This window comes from Lycorma delicatula, chromosome 8 (assembly GCF_047948215.1).
Source record: "Lycorma delicatula isolate Av1 chromosome 8, ASM4794821v1, whole genome shotgun sequence".
NCBI lineage: Eukaryota > Metazoa > Arthropoda > Insecta > Hemiptera > Fulgoridae > Lycorma > Lycorma delicatula.
The window spans coordinates 70,513,660-70,533,729 of record NC_134462.1 but is presented as its reverse complement, the minus strand read 5'-3'; positions in this window follow the sequence as shown (position 1 = coordinate 70,533,729).

Genomic DNA, 20,070 nt, shown 5'->3' with positions numbered 1-20,070 from the left:
CGGCCCCTGTGACAATTCTCAAAAAATCTTCTCCTTCATTGTGGTAGCGCTGGAGAAATGTTAGGGAGGCGTCCATTCTCATTGTTTTGTGATGGTCGGACAGCATCTTGGGAACCAATGTCGCACACAGTTTGCGGTATTGAAGTCTCTCACTCACAATGGTGTAGAGAGCTGACTTTGAAATTTCAGGAAACGAATCACTCAATACAGAAATTGTGAACTGACGATTTTCTCGAATCGCCTCATCCACTCGCTCAACGAGATCATCAGTTGACACTCGCTTCCTTCCCTGACCGCCTGCATCAGGAACATCTGTACGTCCTGCTTTAAAGTTCCTGCACCATTGTCGCACTTTGTTGTCATTCATTGAAGTTTCACCGTACACATTACTTATTCGTCGATGAATTTCAGCTGCATTACACCCCTCAGCCTGAAGAAATGGTATTACCATCCGAACTTCACACTTGACGGGAGATGCTATTGTTGTAGACATGTTTACGTGCTAGCTGCGTGTTCAGAACCAAACGAAGTGACGCGGCGTGATTGAAGGCCATACTAGAGACGCTGCGCAACACATATGCGCAAATATTCATCCGTTTTTTGCACGGGTTTTTATTTCGTGACCGATCGGACCTTGAAAAAAAAATAACCCTCGTATATACTTTCAATTAAGAAACTGATGATCTTTGTTTAACTCTACTAACAGTTTTAAATCCACTAACGAAAAGATACAGAAAAATACTGATAATCACCACATAGAGATGCATGCTAAGAAACTTATTTGTAGTTTGATATAACTAAGAATATCTTAAGTAGAGAATTCTTACGCTTAGGTTAGTATAAATAAGCCCTTAAACAATAATAAAAAAACATACAAGTATGAAACAAAAGACCTTTTCAATTATCGAATAATATCTAAGACAGAGAAAACACTTTTTTAGGGTTGTCTCACTCTTTCAGAAATCCTGATGTAAATCCGATACATCGAAAACCTTCAATTCTCTGTTAAAGATCAATACCGAACATTGGTATACTGTAAATTATATTTTTAAATGTCCCAAAAAAGAAAATGTAGAAAAAACAAATAAAACAAAATAATAAACGTAGAAAAAACAAAAAAAAAAATTATTAGAAAATGATTTTAGAGATGGGGAACATAAAAAAGTAAGAAACAGATTTAACAAAAAATTTACCTAACGTTATTTTTCTACTGTATAAGAATAAATAATCAATGCCAGTAAAATACCTAACAACTTTATTTTCAATTTTTTTTTATTATGTAATATAAAATTTAATTTATAGTTAATAAATAATATCTTTATTGTAATACCAGAAATTTATATACCCTTCCATACATTATATTCAGCAGAGAAAATTATAAAATTATAAATTTCAAGCCAAAACCAACATTTTTTTGCTTTCTAGTGATAAAATGAATAATGAACCAAATTTTATCTAAGTTTCAAATTTATTGTAATTTAACTGAAAAATTTATACGATTCCTTCTGAACACGATAGAACATCAGTTAATATTGATATAGGGTAAAGATCAAGATCAGATCAATATAAAGGGTAAAAATTAATCGTCTGCACATTATTTATATTTAATTAGATAGAGTATATTAATAAAAAAAAAAATCTACTGGGTTGGTCAATTGGCAAACTCATCGTCGTAAATCAACTGATTTCGAAGTCAAGATTCTCAAGTTTAATTCCTAAGAAAGATAATTGCTGTTATTCGGATTTGAATACCAGATCGTGGGAACCGATGTTTTTTAGTGGTTGGTTTTCAATTAATCACACGTTTCAGGAATGGTCGACCTGAGTGTGTTCAAGACAACACATTTACCTGTACAGTTGCATTACACCAATAAGTCGCTATTGACTTCAATTATTAATACGATTATAGTTAAATATATATTTTTTTAAATAATAATAATAACTGGTTGAAATAATATATTTCTTAAATTATTGTGTTTCTACGCTAAGCAGTATTGTAGTAAAACTTGGTACCAAGTTTTTAAGAGGTAAAGCAACCTATTAAATTAAAAAAAAAATTGTCTTTAAATAAACAGTAAGTGGAGCGGTTCTGAAATGGTAATGCAGAGCAGTTATGATATTTTGACAAAATTGTCGGTAGAATTTTTGCATTATTGTTTATGTATATGTAAAATAGATTCAACTTGATCCACCCAAGTAGAGAATTGAATAAAATTAAATGACACTGGCCTTATTTTTTCATTAAATCTCTACAAAAGCACTTTCGCGGCGACTCGCATATTCATTAGTAGATTTTTACTTTTTTAAAATATTTAGTGTTAAATTACATATTAAACTCAAAATTAAAAATATAAAAATGTTAAGATTAAAAATTAAATTCATTATAATATTGGCTGGCTAAAAACGTGTAGTATATTATTATTATTATTTATTTAATTTAACTGAATCTTATACTTGACGTCACATTTTTGTATGAAATTTTTAATTTTATCATTTTTAATTTTAAGTTTAATATATAATTTAACCCTAAATATTTTACAAAAAAGAAAAAATCCACAACTTAAGATCCGGGTTGCCGCGAAAGCGCTTTTATAGAGATTGCATGAAAAAATAAGGTGTGTGTGTGTGTGTATGTGTGTTTGTGTGTATCATTTTATTTTATTCACTTCTGTACTTGGGTGGATCAAGTTGAATCTATTTTATATATACAATAATTATTAGTACAGATGTGATAAGAGTATTGAAAAGATCAACTTTAGAAAAAAATATTGTTTATGTATTTATTTTATCGTAGCGATACAGATTAAATATATATTTATTGAATAATAAAGCTGATTATAAATGTTAATGCAAAACAAAAAAAAATTACGGTTTTGGAATTAAAAAAAACGTCATTAAAACATTATAAACATACCGTAAAAGATACCGTCTAAACATTAATAAAATAATTTTAAAAAATTCATCAAAAAAATTTAATTTTTTCATTAAAATTTAAAACAAATTACTCATAATTGCGTCAAAACACATTAATGAAAAAGCTTTTTATGGAATACGTATTTTATTTTATTTTTTAAGACAGAGCTTAATGTTATTGAACGTTAATGACCTATTTCATATTTTTTAGTAATTACCCTTTTTTGATAAATAAACATTGTTTGTAATGATTAATAAATACATGTGTTTATTTAAGGTTTTAATTAGAAATTGATGGTATTAAAAATAGATAATTTTAGGTTTTCTTGATTTGTGATAGAAATATCTGTATGAAAATTTAATTTAGTGCACATCTCCATTTTTCCTTTGAAAATACTTATTTATAGAAAAAAAATTGTATAATTAGTAATAATTATTAAAAAGATACAGTGTTTTTAGTTTGGCAGATATATTTTCATATTTTATTTTATTATTTTTCTTTTTTAGAGATAAACATGTTTATAACCAATTATTTATGACCTATGCAGTTATAAAAATATATATCTCCATGATAAGTGAATTGTACATTTTACAAGAATCCTTGTAAAATTTTATTTTTCTGTTGTATTTGTGATAACCTTTATAAAAATAATGTTGCTTTTAAAATTAATTCCAGGAAGAAAGATATTGATTATTGCATTAAAAAAATAATAAAATTATGAAAAAAAATAAAAAAATAGACATTAGAAAACAATAAAATAAACATTTTATGAATATTTATCGATATTAATACCGTTTAAAACGCTTTCTCTCCGTCTAGCCACTGAGCCTGCGTATTCGGCAGAGTTAAAATTAAAAAAACTGACAACACAGTTGTCAGTTAAAGTGACAACACAAACAACACACGGTATTTTTTTCTGATGCACGGCTTACACACACTCACACAACTTATTTTAAAATATTCATCATTTTATTTAAATATAATACTTTTTGTATAAATTAAATTTCCACTTACCAACAATTTCAAAAGTGTAACTTTTTAAATTGTTACTTTTGAAGCTGTTACTCCATCTTCAGGAATTTTCAGGGATATTAATTTAAATTCAAATCAATAATCGTTTCTAAATTAAACTGTTACGTTTATAATAGTCGGTCGTCAAGAATAAAATTAATTGGTAAGTGGAAATTTAATTTATACAATTGTATTAATACCAACGGTGCCAAATGTTTAGTAAATTAAATCTAAATAATATTCTTTGTTTATTTAATTCAATGATTCATACTAAAGCGCGCACGCTTACCGTATTTTCTTCGCGCGGGTGTGGCGGTACTAGTGGTCACTTTAAATACGTTTTTACACTTTAAATATTATTCATTTATTTAATTCTACCGCTAACCTGTGACGCCACAACATAGCAGATGACTACAACAGCTGTACGTCTGTTATACACTAGCGCTTCTTGTGGTGAGAGGGGATACCATTGACGCAGTATACTTAGCCACTATTTATTTATTTAGAAATTTTTTTGAGGTGGGTGAACAGATTTTGGACATTTATTTTGAAAATATTATTGTTTTTTATTTGTTCAACAAATCTTTAAGTTTTAGAATCCAATTAGTTTATCCAGACCAAAAAAAACATGTGTGTGTGTTGCATTGCTTTTGACCTTATATCTGAGGTTTGACAAAGAAAATATTCTTCAAATTTGCCTAAAATATTTCTATATATGAGAGACACTGATCATGTTAATTTTTTTTAAATTCGTTAAGGGGATGGGGATATCGCGAAAAAAATTTCGCAATGTATTTATTTTTTATTAATTTCATTTATTTGACGTACGAGATTATATAAAATTCTATTAAAGATTTATTTAATGAGTCAAAATTTCATAATTTAAACGATAAGAATTTGTTTCTCCAGCTAATTAAATGTACTGAATAAATGTAACTCATTACTTCTCGGTTAAAAAGCGTACGTTAATTTTTTGTTTTATACTATAATTCCCGTCTTTCTTATGGTTGTAAAGCATGTAAAGCTATATTTCAAAACGAACTTTGATTGACGGAATTGGCTGTCAAACAATTTATAAACATAGAGTTAAGATGAAGATGACTTTTGCATTCAAATTCTTTGTACCATTTCTCGATTCCTTAGCTTAAAAAACAAAAGACAGTTTGCAAATTTTTTATGAAAAGGAGAAAACGAGTGTACACTAGAATATAAATGTGTACCTTGTACTGAGTGTACACGTTGTACATATCAGTGTACAAGGTTCACTGATATGTGTAAGACGAATGGAGAATTATTTTACTTAGCGATATATTTAATTAACCTGACGACCAGGTGAAAATAATCTGGTTGTGGAGATAACAGTACCCAAGTTTCTTTTTTTAACCCACCGTACGCTGAACAAGTTTGATGTGATTAACACATCAAGCTGAACAAGCTTGATGTGCTATGTGCACTAGTATATCTGATTCAATTAAGAAGCCGACAACAAACTACGTCTCTCCTTACTTTATTATAGTAAGACTGACATTGGAGGAAAGTTTACTATAGGCTGACTTTATTCCTATAAGACCTATTGTTCTTCAGAGTGACATAGTCGTTCTCTAACATATAAATAAGTCTAACATATGTCATTGACTATGCTACATAACATAAAGTATGTTATATAACATAAAATGACTATGTCATTTTCAGTAGTGACTAATATCTCATGTATCCATATCAGGTTTCTTGTAACAGTTTGGTTGTGGTACTTGACATACGTACAAAGATACATTTTTTTTTTAACAGGCTATTAAACTCGAATTTGATACATTATTTAGTAACATATTTAGTAGTTTACACTAATCTTAAGATATTATATTAAAAGTAAAGCAAACTGTATAAAATGTATAAATATAAGTAAATATTTATATAATTTTGTTGTTGTTGTGTGTCATGGTAACAAAACACAACAATGTGAAATACAATGTAATATTTTGTTATTTTATTTTATTTATTTTTCTTCCGTTGATTTGTCTTATCAGCATCATTGAGTGTACTTATGTTTGTACAATTACAAATAACATGTACGTGCTATTTGTTATAAACATTATTTTACAAATATAACAGACTAATAAAATTTTACAATGAATCCTACAGAAGTCATACTTTGATGTAAAGGAATGACTCACTGTTTTGTCTATGCACGTTTCAGATGATATTAGAATTGTATTTTTACAGCAGAATGCAATTAAGTCTAACAACGTTAGTTACACAGGAAATCAGACGTGTTAAACATGTCTTCCCAGTCGTTATAAAACAATAACAAGCTTAATAAAACAGTTAACTACAAGAATAGCTGTTTTATCAAGCTTTATCTAATTAATTATTCTTACTATTCTGTTATTATTATGCTGTTATGCAAACAGTTGCTCTCCTGAAAAGTCATTAACAATTGTGGTCAATGTTTTGTGATATTCTACGAAATTTTTCAAAAATGCAACAGCTGATAATTATTTACCATTAAGATGTCTTATTCTTCTTTTAAGTTTATAATTTAATTCCTTAGTTCCCTAACAGCTGCGTTTACAGAAAAATACCCAAGAATAAAAATATTTTAAAATAATATTTTCTACCAAAAAATGTAATAAAAACATTAGGTTTCCATTTGAAGTAATGAAGTTGGCCGCCATATTGCAAAAAGGGCGAAGATTTCAAAAATGGTAGTACTGTATTTCTAATGTAGGGAAAAATCTAGGGAATTTTCCCTGATTAAAGTTTTTTATAATCTTATAGTTTCTGAGATCTGGTGTCCATTTGAGTTGATCAATCTGTATATTAAACATTTACCAATAAAATTACTTATCCCAGTTACCCGTAGATATTTTTGAAAATTGTTATATTACAATCTGTAATGATTATATTAATTATAGTAGAATTTTAATACATTTATAATTTTCATTGAACAAAATATCCAACTAAGTTTAACCCGGCGTCATTGAGGTTGGGTCAAAATGATACAGTGTGTTTAAAAATGCAAATATTTTTTACGTACGCGCGCGACGTTGCCATTCTTCTCAGTAGCTGGAGCCAACGCTGTATTCTAAACGTGTTTGAAAAGAAATCAGTCGAGCGGTGACCGCGGTGTGAGCTAAACGCGCGCATTTGTCAAAAAGGTAAATATGACCCATCCTCACAATTAACAATTTTGCGCCTTATTTAAGTATAATTTTTTATTACTAAATTGTTTTTTGGTGTTTATTTAAGTTTTTTCTTATATTTTTACGTTCATATTTTTTATTTTACTATTTTTCCTTGCTTCAAGGTAGTTAGAAACATGGATTCTCCTTTTATAATATATCCCAGCCAAATAGGTTTCTATTCTAAATTGTTCTGATTAGACTTCTATTCTCTTTCACTCTTTTCATTATTTCTTCATATTTACTCTGTTTATCCATTTAATATTTTACAACATCCTCCAAACCTGTATTTCCAATTATCCAGCATTTCTTTTTCTTTGTATCTATGTTTCTCATTTTTACAGAACTACACTTCAGACAAAATAATCCTCAAGAATCTTTTTCAAGTCTAGTTCTAACTTATGCCATAATAACTATTTCTATCTATTAAATTCTTCCTTAAATACTGCTATTCTTGTGTCTATTTTACTTTAATTTTTGCAATCTATTGTTAATATTGTAAATCTCTATCTTTTTATTAGTTCAGTTTTTCCTTCTTTTGTGTAGGTATTCTTTGGCTTTTTCTTTTCTATCCTATTTATGTTTTCTTATCATTCATGTTTTCATGTTTTTTCTTAATATTTATTCTGAAAAAGATGAAATAGGGGCTACTTCATCATTTTCCATTTCACCGTTATCTTTTATAAGGCTTTCTGTTTGAGTGGTATAAATATTTCATATATTTCTTCCTTCTTTTTATATCTCTTTCTCTTTACATTACACTTCACCATCTCTCCTAGTAATCTCTTTTAGTTCTCTTTTAATAAATTCTTCCTCCATTTATCTTATGTGTTACTTTTATTTTTTTTAAATAGTGGTTCATACCATCCTTTTCTTTGCAAATTTTCCATACCTGAACATTTATTTGCAAGTTGTTTCTCATTTGCTTTTTGTGTTAGTCTTCTTAATTCATTATTTTATACAGATTTATTTTTCTTCTTTTTTGTTTGTCAAGAAAAAAGTATATATTTTAAAAAAGAATACTGTAATTTCCCCAGGTAGAAAAAATGGACAAAAATCAGGATACTAAAATTTTTTGAGTTAAAGGTTATCAAATTGGAGAAATCAGGGTGAACATGCAATTAGATATTTGAATCAAGTAGTTATAGTTTTAAAAGAATGATTGTTGGAGAATGAAAGTGAATTATAGAGAATAGAGAGATATGATAAGAAGGACTCATCACTGGCTGGAGTATTAAGTTTATGTATATATTTTTAATATATACATAATATTATCTGCAAATAAGAGAAAATTGTCACATAATTATTGAAGAAAATAAAATATTTTTTGATTTAATTTGCTTTACACTTATTGGCTACCATTTTAGAAATATAGGTTGGTGGAATCTCATGTGATGCAGAATTGATTTTTTTTAAGATGATTTGGTGAAAAAATTTCAACTCACACTAAAATAATTTCTTTCTCTATTGCTCCTTCTATATTCTTTAAAGAAATTTGGGCCAACTATATTATCTTACTTCTTTCCAATTCAAATCTTGCCTTTTTTTCTCTTTTACTTTTATACTTGGTATTTATTTCCTGAAAAATTATAAATAGTTCTTTTACAGTATTAAATCTAAATTTTCTTAAAATTTTAAATTTCTTATCACATTCTATATTACAAAAGTTCTTTTTCCATATTCATAAATTCCATATAAATGGTTTATTTATTTTAAGCCTGCCTTCTAAAACTAATTTATTTTGTATATATTCTTTTTTGAAACTAAATTGTTATTCATGTGATATACCTGGTTTATTCAATAATAGAAGAGTCAAAAAACTTATAAAATTCATTTAAAATTATACTATTTTTTCCTCTCTCCCCGAATCAGATTCCACAGTGAAGCATAACACAATCTGGGGTAGTGTCCTTTTATAAGCCATCTGGATCTTATCTACTAATACCTGCCCTCTAACTCCCAGAGCAGGGTTACCAGGCCCGATTATGTCGTTACTGTTCCCCCACCCTAGGAACCGGGACTCAGTCTTTATGCCTTTTTGCCTCAAATGAGAACACACAAAAGAGCATTCTTGATGGGAATACGGTCAAGAATAACTCTCTTGTCCTCTTGTAGAAAAGAGGACAGGAGAGTCCCTGTGCCTCATAACTGCTACCCATCTGTGCATGCACAAATGAATAGCAGCTCAACAGGGAGCTGTTCCTCATGCCCTCGTTGCCCTAGCAGCCCTAACCTTCTGTTGATGGACCTGTGTGATAAAGTCAGATATATAGCACAGAATTGTATCTCATTCATCAACATACTCTCCATCGTAAGTGCCCCCCCCCCCCGTAAGCAAAACTATACTTAAGTCATTTAAAGTTAACTGTTATCTCCGTGATCTGTATACATATTTTAGAGTTTTGACGATACATTATGGGCACTGAACAAACAAAGTTCCTTTCCAACCCTTCTGACTGAACCCCTTCCCACCACATAATACTTTTTTCTTTTTCATCTCTCCCCAGAGCTGGATCTACGTGAAGCATAAACATAGCCCGGGGGAGTGTCCGTTACTCTAACGAGCCTACCGGCCTACCGGCTGTAAGTCTGGCATGACAGGCAGGTCCATGCCCTGCCTCTAACCTCAGTGTAAAGCCACCAGGTCTGACAAAGTCGTGACCAGTGACCCCACCCAGGAAGCCGGGACTCGGTCTTGCATTGCCTGCCTCAAACGGAGCCAACCCGAAAGTCACCTCCGCCGGGACTCGGTCTTTCAAGCGCCTGCCTCTAACAAGCGCGACCTACAGGTCGCACCTGCCGGGACTCGGTCTTATCAGCTCCGGGGCACCAGAGTCCCCGTGTTTCAACATCGACGGCCACCCACCCAAGCGTAGACAGACGCCGACTCTACAAGGGGCTGTCCAGTACCCCATTCACGGTATTACGATAAACCGGAACGCCCTCACGTAGGAGAAACTGAAAAGCTAGACACTGGGCACCTTCCACAAAGCCTGTAAACACCAGGGCATCAACTCACTCGCGGGCAGCACACTCATCCGTCCGGTGATCCGTTTTCCCACAAATAACGCATACACGTGGGTTCCCACAAGCAGCCCGATAATGACCTGGTTGCCCACAATTATAACACAACGCCGAGCGATTAGTCCCGCGAAAGGTCGAGGACATGAGGCCCTGGCCCCAACAGCGATAACATTTGTCATCAGGATTTTTAATGGAGGCCCGCCAATTCACCCAGCCGACCTTAACCCGGTATTCAATCAGTTTTCTCGTAACACATCACATAATACTTAGAATACTTTGGTTCTCCAGGTATTTATATATTCAAAATGGACTTATTAAGATCCGACTTTCATTCATAGAAATCAGAACAGGAAAGAAGAAACAAGAGATTAGAAAAAAGGGCAAATGAGGGGAGAAAAGACTTTTACGTATGGAGGAATTATAGCACAAAACAAGCAGTTTCATCCAGATAGGCTCCTTTTTGGCAGTGGATATCTATCCTGCCTACACTCCTTTGGGTGTAATCCATTTCTTCCCAGGATGGATGCACCACCTAACTGATCAACGATTTTGAATTGATATATCAATATTTACATTTTTGCTACAACTGCAGAGTCATTTAATAAAATATTCAGGGTTTCTAAAGCAGCAACTACACTCATCCTCAAAATTGTGTGCCATATCTAAATGGGCTATAAACCATTCAGTCAAGTCTACAATGGAAATCATTTTTGTTATATTTTCTCCATTTCAATATTTCATATCTTTGTTTTGTAAAGTTTAAAACTTTTAATTTAAAAAGAAAACTTTTATAATTACAACTCAAATCATATTTTATAATAAAACGAATTTAAAAATTTACATCTAAACATTTAGCTTAGTCACCGTATTCAATAATTGATGCTACTATTCTTACGTTGACCTCACTCAACTGATTTACTGCAAGCATTTATTTTTCAATCAGGTATACACATATTAAGAATGTAATTGAAAAGTATACGTGATATGAGTTCTAATTGTTCATTTGGTATATTGTAAGTTATTATATTTTATAATCTCAAGTGTGTTAAGATACAGTCCTTTTTTATGTGTGTGTATAATATCAAGGTTGCTGTCAGTGTTGATGGATATATATCCATGAGATGACTGGCGAATGTGGCTGTAACTATTCAACTACATTCTAAGTATTTATATGTCTGATTGAAAAAAAATATATAGCCTCCAGCAACATTAGCTGTCAGGTGTGAAGTCAATAATACTAATCACTGAAGATGATTGTGACTGAAAATCATTTTATTATCAAATTGCAATTGTTAATTTTTAAACTAATATCATTCCTGATTGTCATGAATGTAAACATAACAAAAATAAAACTTTTCAAATCTATTTTTTAAAAACATTATTTTAACCTAAACCAATTTATTAAAAAAATAATTGGTCGGGATGTAAAAACCTTATATATATATATATAAGGTGTATTTTTTTTAAAAACATATCTTTTTTCAGTTCAATATATATCAGAATTAATTTTAATAAAGCTAATTATAAAATTCTTTTGGGAAAAAATCTGAAACCTTTTTAATTTAAAATCAGTTTATAAAAATACCTACGCAAAAAATTATTTAGTTTCCGTGGATCGGATTATTAATTTGATAGATATTTTAAGTCATGCGATAATTGCGAACAGTGAAAATTCGGTACACTTCATACACACAGATAAAAAAGAAGTTAACCTTGCTATGTCATTCAAATAGGTGGAATAAAACTTAACATGAAAATTATAATATTATCTATTTATATAAAAATGAATGTGTGTTTGTTTGTCCTGTAGGCGTTACTATACCATTCATCCGATTGCAATGAAACTTTGGTGAGTTGTCACTGAAATATAGAAATACTGGAATGGGCACTGCCTATGTCCAACGTGACCGGAAAACGAACGTGAGACAGATTGATTTATAGGTATAGTTTTCATTGTCGCACAGTGCAGCGCATGCGCATTGTACCTAACGTACCGTCCCTTCAGAAAGTGATTCCATAAAACTTAATTGTAGTTAATATTAAGTGATAAAATCTCATAATTCTATTAATTAATAGAAAAATTTCAATGCTTATGAATATTAAATAAATATTGAGTTAATCATTGTATCATATAAATGTTTTTATAAAAACTTTCTACAATAACTTGAATTATGAAAGATAACTTGTGATTTGTGATGAGAGATCGTCACAAACTTTTTGAACGGACTGTTGACAAAGAGAGGTATACCTCTAAATCAGCTATCTTTGTTGGCACGGATTTCTAACGCTAGTGCCCATTCCAGTATTTCTATATTTCAGTGGTTGTTGTGCGCATGCCCGCGAAAGTTTCTGAATCAGTTTGGACCCGCTAGGTGGCACTGGAGTTGAGACATTTAGAAAAGTTGTATTTAAGGACCGATTTGGTTTATATTCAGAATATATATTAGTTACGTGAAAGGAAAAAGTTTGCAAAAACTATACCCGCTAGGTGGCGCCAGTGTCGAGGTATTTACGAAACAAACAAATAAATATACAAACAGACTTTTTTCTTATTTTATATATATATATATATATATATATATACACTCAAATATATACTATATATACTCAAATCTAGCAACAGCGAAGCATTGCCGTGTCTGCTAGTATCTAAATAAAGTAAATTTTATGAAAAGAAACTAAAAAGTGAATTCTGTAAGCCTGCTGAGGAACTGGATCGACAAAATAATTAAGCTTTGCGGAATTATCACATATTATTTTAGCATTTGTTAAAATTTAACAGTAACTAAGTAAAGTTTTTTCCTAAGGAAATTTTCGGATTTAAATACTCATAAAAGAAATACTAAGAGAAATAAACTAAGAATATTAAAATAAGTACCATTTTATACGTATCAACAAGCGTATAAATTAAAATATTTTACGCTGAACATGATATAATTACTTACCATATATATTTATATAATTATGAAAATAAGCTGTAATGTTTAAAAAGTACTTATAAGGATAAAGCAGCTGTACTTTGAATAAGGAAATTAATAATAAGCAATAATTAATTAACAATAATAATTTTTAACCTTGAAATATAATCATCATCTTCTCACGACCAGGAATGGTAATATTTCTAATATAATGAAGCAGCGTTGCTCCTTTCCAAGAACAGAAAGCTGCTTCATTTGAATTTCAACTCTTTTCCTCACCGATAGATTTCTCGTAATATGAAATTAGAGGTTAGAGGAAAAAAGAATAAAAGGATTTTGCTGTTTGATGAACTCAGTGTAATAATTATTTTGTTCAGTATTACTTTAGTACAAATTTCTATTTTGTTCATTTATTTATTTTTAAATTCATACGTCAGTGAATATACTGATAAAAATATCAATAATGCTGTTAAAAATCAAAAGTAAAATAAACTATAAAATGTCTTGTGCAGTTTTGCACAAGAAGACCGATTTTTCCTTGTTTTATTTTGTATAATATCTTCTGTATAATTATTTTGTATAATTTTTTTTTTGCGCAAGAAATACACCAAACCTAAATTAAATGTGAAAACTAAGAGAGGTACATTTTTTTTAAATTTAATATTAAAATACATTTTCTCTTTATAAGAAAATTAAGTTATTATAACCTTGATGTTTATTTTATTTGTTATTATAAAAGTAACTAGGAGACCCTACACACAAACATCAACTTTAAATTCTCTCACCACTGTGATCCACTGCATCAGCGCGTTTGAAAAATATACCAATATAAAGTCAACATAACCTCAAATTGAAAAAAAGGTAAATTATCTTTATATCTATATAACATAAATTTACTTTAGTGTTTTTTTCTCATTATAATTAAATAAAATAACTATTTTAAATATCAGAATAACATCTGCGATATGAGTTAAATCATAAAATCCAATACTAAAAAAAAAATAAAAATATTTTCAAATCGGCTTCGTAGACAACGTAATTTTACATTAAAAAATTTGATTTGTCTTGAAAAAATACAACAGGATCCTTTGATGAATTCCTTTATACAATAAAAAATAATCATCAAAATCGATGCAATTCAAGAAAAATAAGGCTTGAACTATTAAAAACATCATACGCAGTCAAATTGAGAATATTTTACCCGAATAAATTATTCATCTTATTTTTTTTTATTATTATTAAATGTGTACGTATCTGGATTTTATGTTTTTTATTTTGAATACATATATTTTCATTTTCTTGTAGTCGATTTAAAACTGTATAATCAATATCTACGATCAAAAATATCAGGTGTACAAAATAACGGGGTTTTAATTCGTTGGAAAGGTGTACAGAGCCGATTTAAGGCTGAAATCAAAGAAACAAAAGGTCAGTTTTAGTTGTGCGAGCGGCCGTAGGTTGATTCCTTATTTTTCCGTTTGACAGGGCCATCTAGCAAAAATGACGACTTCTGAACTCAAAGACTTTTGTGTTTTGCAGTTTGCTAAATGTGTACCTGTTGCTGCGGTTCGACGTGCGTTCCGTGGAAAGCTTAATTGTAATCCTCCGATAGAGAATTACGTTCGTCGATGGCATAATCGGTTTGAAACCGACTGGATGTCTGGATAACTCGCTAAATTGTTCATTTGATGCTTTCGAGCATTGCCTGGAAGGTTTAGTGGTGGAATGGGGTTCGGTCGGATAATGGCCAACAACAGAGGTTCTCGCACATCAAATAGGTATTTGTCTCGGGTGGTGTTCTCAAAAGTACTGTATGAAGAACCATTCTGGTCCGTCGCGCTGCAGAGGGGGAAAGCCCATGCAATTCTTAACCGGATGCACAGGGCTGTTTCCCTTCCGGTACGCTGCGGGTACAGGACCATCTCAGGTGATGCCACCGATATATTGGCCGGATTTGCGCCCCTGGATTTCCTCGTTCAGTAGAGGGAGCAGATGTACAGGGAAATGGGTAAGGCGAATGCGGAGGGATCGCTTGTTCACATGTAACAAGAGATAGGATCAACCGACGAAAGGCAGATGCACCTACAGACTGATCCCGGACCTCCAGAGATGGCTGTGCCGAAAAAACGGGGAACTAGAGTACGAGCTGACCCAGTTCTTTAACGGTCACGGATGTTTCAAGGCATATTTGTGCGCGCGGACGCTGATACCCTCAGCGGAATTCGATTACTACGGGGAGGAGAACACCGCGGAACACACGGTGTTCGTGTGCGATCGGTTTCAGCAGCATTAGGGAAGCATGCAGGAGAGAACTGGCGTGCATACCCGATCATCGGTACTACGCTACAGGCCAAACGATCGTGGTACGCGATGTCCACGATGCTGGTTAAGATCATTCGAACCAAGTTGGCAGAAGATGTCCAGGGGTGAATAACTACCTCTGAGTCTCCCTTGGTGCAGGTCCCTGGCCCCGAAAAGTTGAAGTTATAAAATAAAAGCAGGGTCCCGACAAGTTCGATACGTGAGACCACCAGCAATGAAAGCACAGAGGAGACAAGACACATGGAGTGCTTTGATATTACCGTAAGATGACACCTAACGATCATATACGTCAGATTAAAAGTAACTCTTCTAACAATTTTTCTAAATCATTAAAAATTTCTTGTAACTCGTTTTTAATGTTTCCAAAAAAACCATCAACTAATTTTAATGTTATTAATTTTTTTGTCTTCGAATAATTTTACCACTTATTTTTTTTCAATTCTTGTATTACTTTTTCTAAAAAAACAAACGAGACAAACGTTATGTTTTTCCCTCACCTTTCTGAAACAGAACTTCCCTTTTTTCATCTCCTTCTCTTATTTCGATTACAGTTTTATTTTTTTTATTATTAGCTTAATAATTTTTTAATAAAGAACGTGAAAAGATCATAGAAATTGATGATGGTGTTCGGACTTTAGTTTCCTTAATATTTAAACACTCTTTTCATATTTATATTTTGTTATCATTTAAATGTGGGACCTTTAATGTATTTAATAGGATTTTTAAATTTAAATATCTTTGGCTTCGGTCGGATTCATTCGGATATATACAGTACACTCGGCTCCTTTCGTATGCATTCGGCTGCTGACGATTCAGCGGCTCCTTACACGTCACTCGGCTCCTTTCGGATACACTCGGCTCCTTTCGGATACACTCGGCTCCTGACGAAGCAGCGGCTACAGCAACATTTTTTAAGTAAGTCCATCGTCATTCTTGTGGTCATTCATTATTCATTTTTCAGTCGTCATTCTTGTTCAGTTCCAGCCAGTCGCCTACAAATGGCAATCGCATTATTCTTGTACAATCGCATTCAGTAAGAGTTCCAGTTCATAATTCAATTATAGTAAACATTTAATATTGTATAAATAATTAATTTAATATTTCAGGTATATTAAACATTCAGTTTGTATATACAAAAGTATTTTCAAATGTAATAAAAAATTGATAAAATCAACTTTATAACTTTAATTATTTAAGAATCAGCACCGAAATTCATCTGTTCGTATAGATGGGTTCAACCAATCTACCAAAATTAACCTCGTTCCTCGGATTCTGATTTTATTTTAGTGTAGAAATACAGAATACCACATTCCATTGGCCTTCTTTAAATATGATTTTACCAACTGTTTTTTAGGTACTACTTTTTTAAGTACTTTTAGGTTTTACCTATTGTAATAGGTAAAGCTACCTATTACAATAGGTACCATGATTCGACTTCCGGAAAATTTCGACATATATTCGCATTTCACATTCCCCAGACCTCAAAACCACCGTCAGTTCAACATTTTTATATACACTCATATATAAAATTTATTTATATTTCACTTTCTTGTGGATATGATAACTGCCGTAATTTTGCACCAATCACTTTCAAATTGATACATAAAATATAACGACCTAAAATCTCGGTCGAATTCGTTAATGGACAAAATTAGACCTTGGGGGTTGAAAGGAGGGGGGGGGGCTTTTTCGAAAAAAAAAACAAAATATTGCTATATCTTTCTTATTAAGTAAAATATTGAATTTAATTAAAGTTCTTACTATTCTTTGGATAACTGCCTAAAACTTATCGAAATATTAGTCAAGCTCTTAATGGGCAAAATCGGACCATGGGGGTGGAAAAGGGTTTATTTTTGTTTTTTTTTTAATAAAATTAAAAAAAGCAGTATATTTGACACTTAAAAATGATCTGTATTTTTGACACTTAAAAAAAACTTCGTTTATAATACCTAAATATTTCTTAAAAAATTTAAATAATTGTTTTTGTCATCCAGATGTCGGAAAGCGAGTTAATTCACTCCCTTATAATTGGTTGTTTACTGTAACCATATATTCATGAATAGATGTTTAATTATAGTTATTAATAATTTAATTATGTTCATACTGGTTTATATGTAATTAAATATTGTCGTATTACCTAATATAGTAATAAATGGATGATAAACGTCTGGTGTTAATTACATAATAATAGTGGTCACTAGGTTTCTTTCATGGTCGATTGAAAACGATCTTATTCAGGTTAAAAAAAGTTAAAGTAATTTGTAATTTATATTTTCTGTTTTTAGATTCGAATATCATCAAGATACTAATGAAATTCTTATGTAGGTATTTAAAATATAAATAGCGCTGCCGTAATGTATTTATTACTTAATAAATAAAATAAGATTATCATGGCTTCCGATCTTCATTAAAATAGACATTGTATTTTCAAACACGGAATATTGTTAATATTTTGTACATCTCAGGATGTATTTTGCCCTAAAATAAATACATTAAATAATTATTTTCGAATTTATATGCTGCCTTAATCATTGCATAAAAGTTATTGTCCTTTTTACGGTTTAATATGTCTTTTAAAATATATGTACACAATATATCTAATAAAAAATTATTTATGTTATAAGCTATGAATTTTTATTATTTTCGTATCTTATAAATGATTAACAACACTCCCGTAAGTATGATATTCTTAAAAAGAGACAATTTCAGTAGTAAAAAAACGACGCAGTTTATTGTTGTAATAACTATCCTCTAAAAGAAATTACACAGTAGTTACTGTAAATTATTATACACACACAACGTTGATTAGTTACTTTTCCTGTTTGACGAAATTCTCCATTATTTTCATCTCAACATTGTTATTACAACCTACACAATAAATATCATATATTTTTCTTTTTAAATTTTATCTTAATTTTTAACCTCTTATTTTTCTTTAATTAACAAACTTACTAACCTTGATCGCCTTATAAACACCCACCAGTCTAGATCCTACCGTTTAATACGTTTTTTTCCGCCTAGCCCACTGAGGAATACGCGGGCTAAGTTATATTTAAAAAAATTATATCGTTGCAAAACAACTGTTTGTGAAACTGGATTGACTTTACGTCTGACTATAGTAAAAAATTATTTTAACAAACGTCAGCATTAAAATTTATATTCATTAAACAAACCATTTTACTGATCTTGCCCAAGCTCTGAGTAACTGTGTAAACGGGACGAGTAAAGTACCCAAGAAACCCACCGGGTTGGTCTGGTGGTGAATGCGTCTTCCCAAATCAGCTGATTTAGAAGTCGAGGGTTCCAGCGTTGAAGTCCTAGTAAAGGCAGTTACTTTTATACGGATTTTAATACCAGATCATGGATACCGGTGTTCTTTGGTGGGTGGGTTTCAATTAACCACACATCTCAGGAATGGCCGAACTGAGACTGTTCAAGACTACAGTTTATTTACACTCATACATATCATCCTCACTCATCCTCTGAAGTAATACCTGAACGGTAATTCTCGGAGGCTAAAAAAAAATTCCCAAGTATGTTCACTAGCAATAATACTAGAATTGTTTACGAGTGCAACAAAATAGTCAATTTATTATTTCGTAGCGATTGCGAATATAGTTATAATAAAGGGTAAAGTATGGCGATCATGTCACAAATAGGATATCGGATGTTTTGTAAGTCTTTACGTTTTAGAGTCCAGTTAGTTCATGCACAGGAAAAAAAAAACATAATATGTATGTATATATGTTGCATTGCTTATGGCCTTATATCTAAGGTCTGACAAAACCAATTTTCTTCAAATTCGCCTCAAATATTTCTAATACAAGGCATTGAACATTATTTTTTCAAAATTGCTTTAGGGATGGGGATATCGCCGAAAAACAATTTTGATTCTATTTAAAGGCATACTAGAAAAACTTTATTAAACAAAATTTGTTTACACCTATAATCCATATAATACATATATGCTATATTGCATATATAAATATTCGGAAAATTTTTTTCCAAAAATCAACCCCCACCTCTTAAAATTGAAATATATATTTGTTCTTTTGCCCTATCTTCTTTCGATTTAAACATTTCTCAGAATCTTTAAAAATTTTACAATTCATATATAGCTATCAGAAAATGTCCAAAAAAAATTAAATTACCCCGGACCTAAAATGCAGAAAGGTTTTTCTGGAAATTTTATTTTTCTTATTTTAGCCTTTGTTGAAGGGGATATTAGATTAGAGAGAACTTTACTTAAGCAGATTTGTTAAGCTTAACCTATATATGAATATTTTTATAAAAGTTTTCTTAAAATTTGTTCCCTACTATAAAAAATATATTTTTTTTTGTTGTTTTTTATTAATAATTAAATTATTTATACGTTTGTTGGTTTTTTTTTTTAGTGCAAATTAGCCCACTGGGGGCTGATCTAGTGGTAAACTCGTCATCGCAAATTAGTTGTTTAACTGCTGATTTTCGAAGTCGAAGGTTCTGAGATTAAAATCCTAGTAAAAGCTATTTACTTTTATACGGATTTGAATACAAGACAGTGGATACCGGTGAACTTCGGTGATTGGAATTCAATTAATCATACATCTAAGGCTGTACAAGATTACACTTCATTTACATTCATACATATCATCCTCATCTCATTGCACCATGAGGCGTTGCTTATTTGAACCATGGGGGTTTGACCATGGGGTTTCACTAG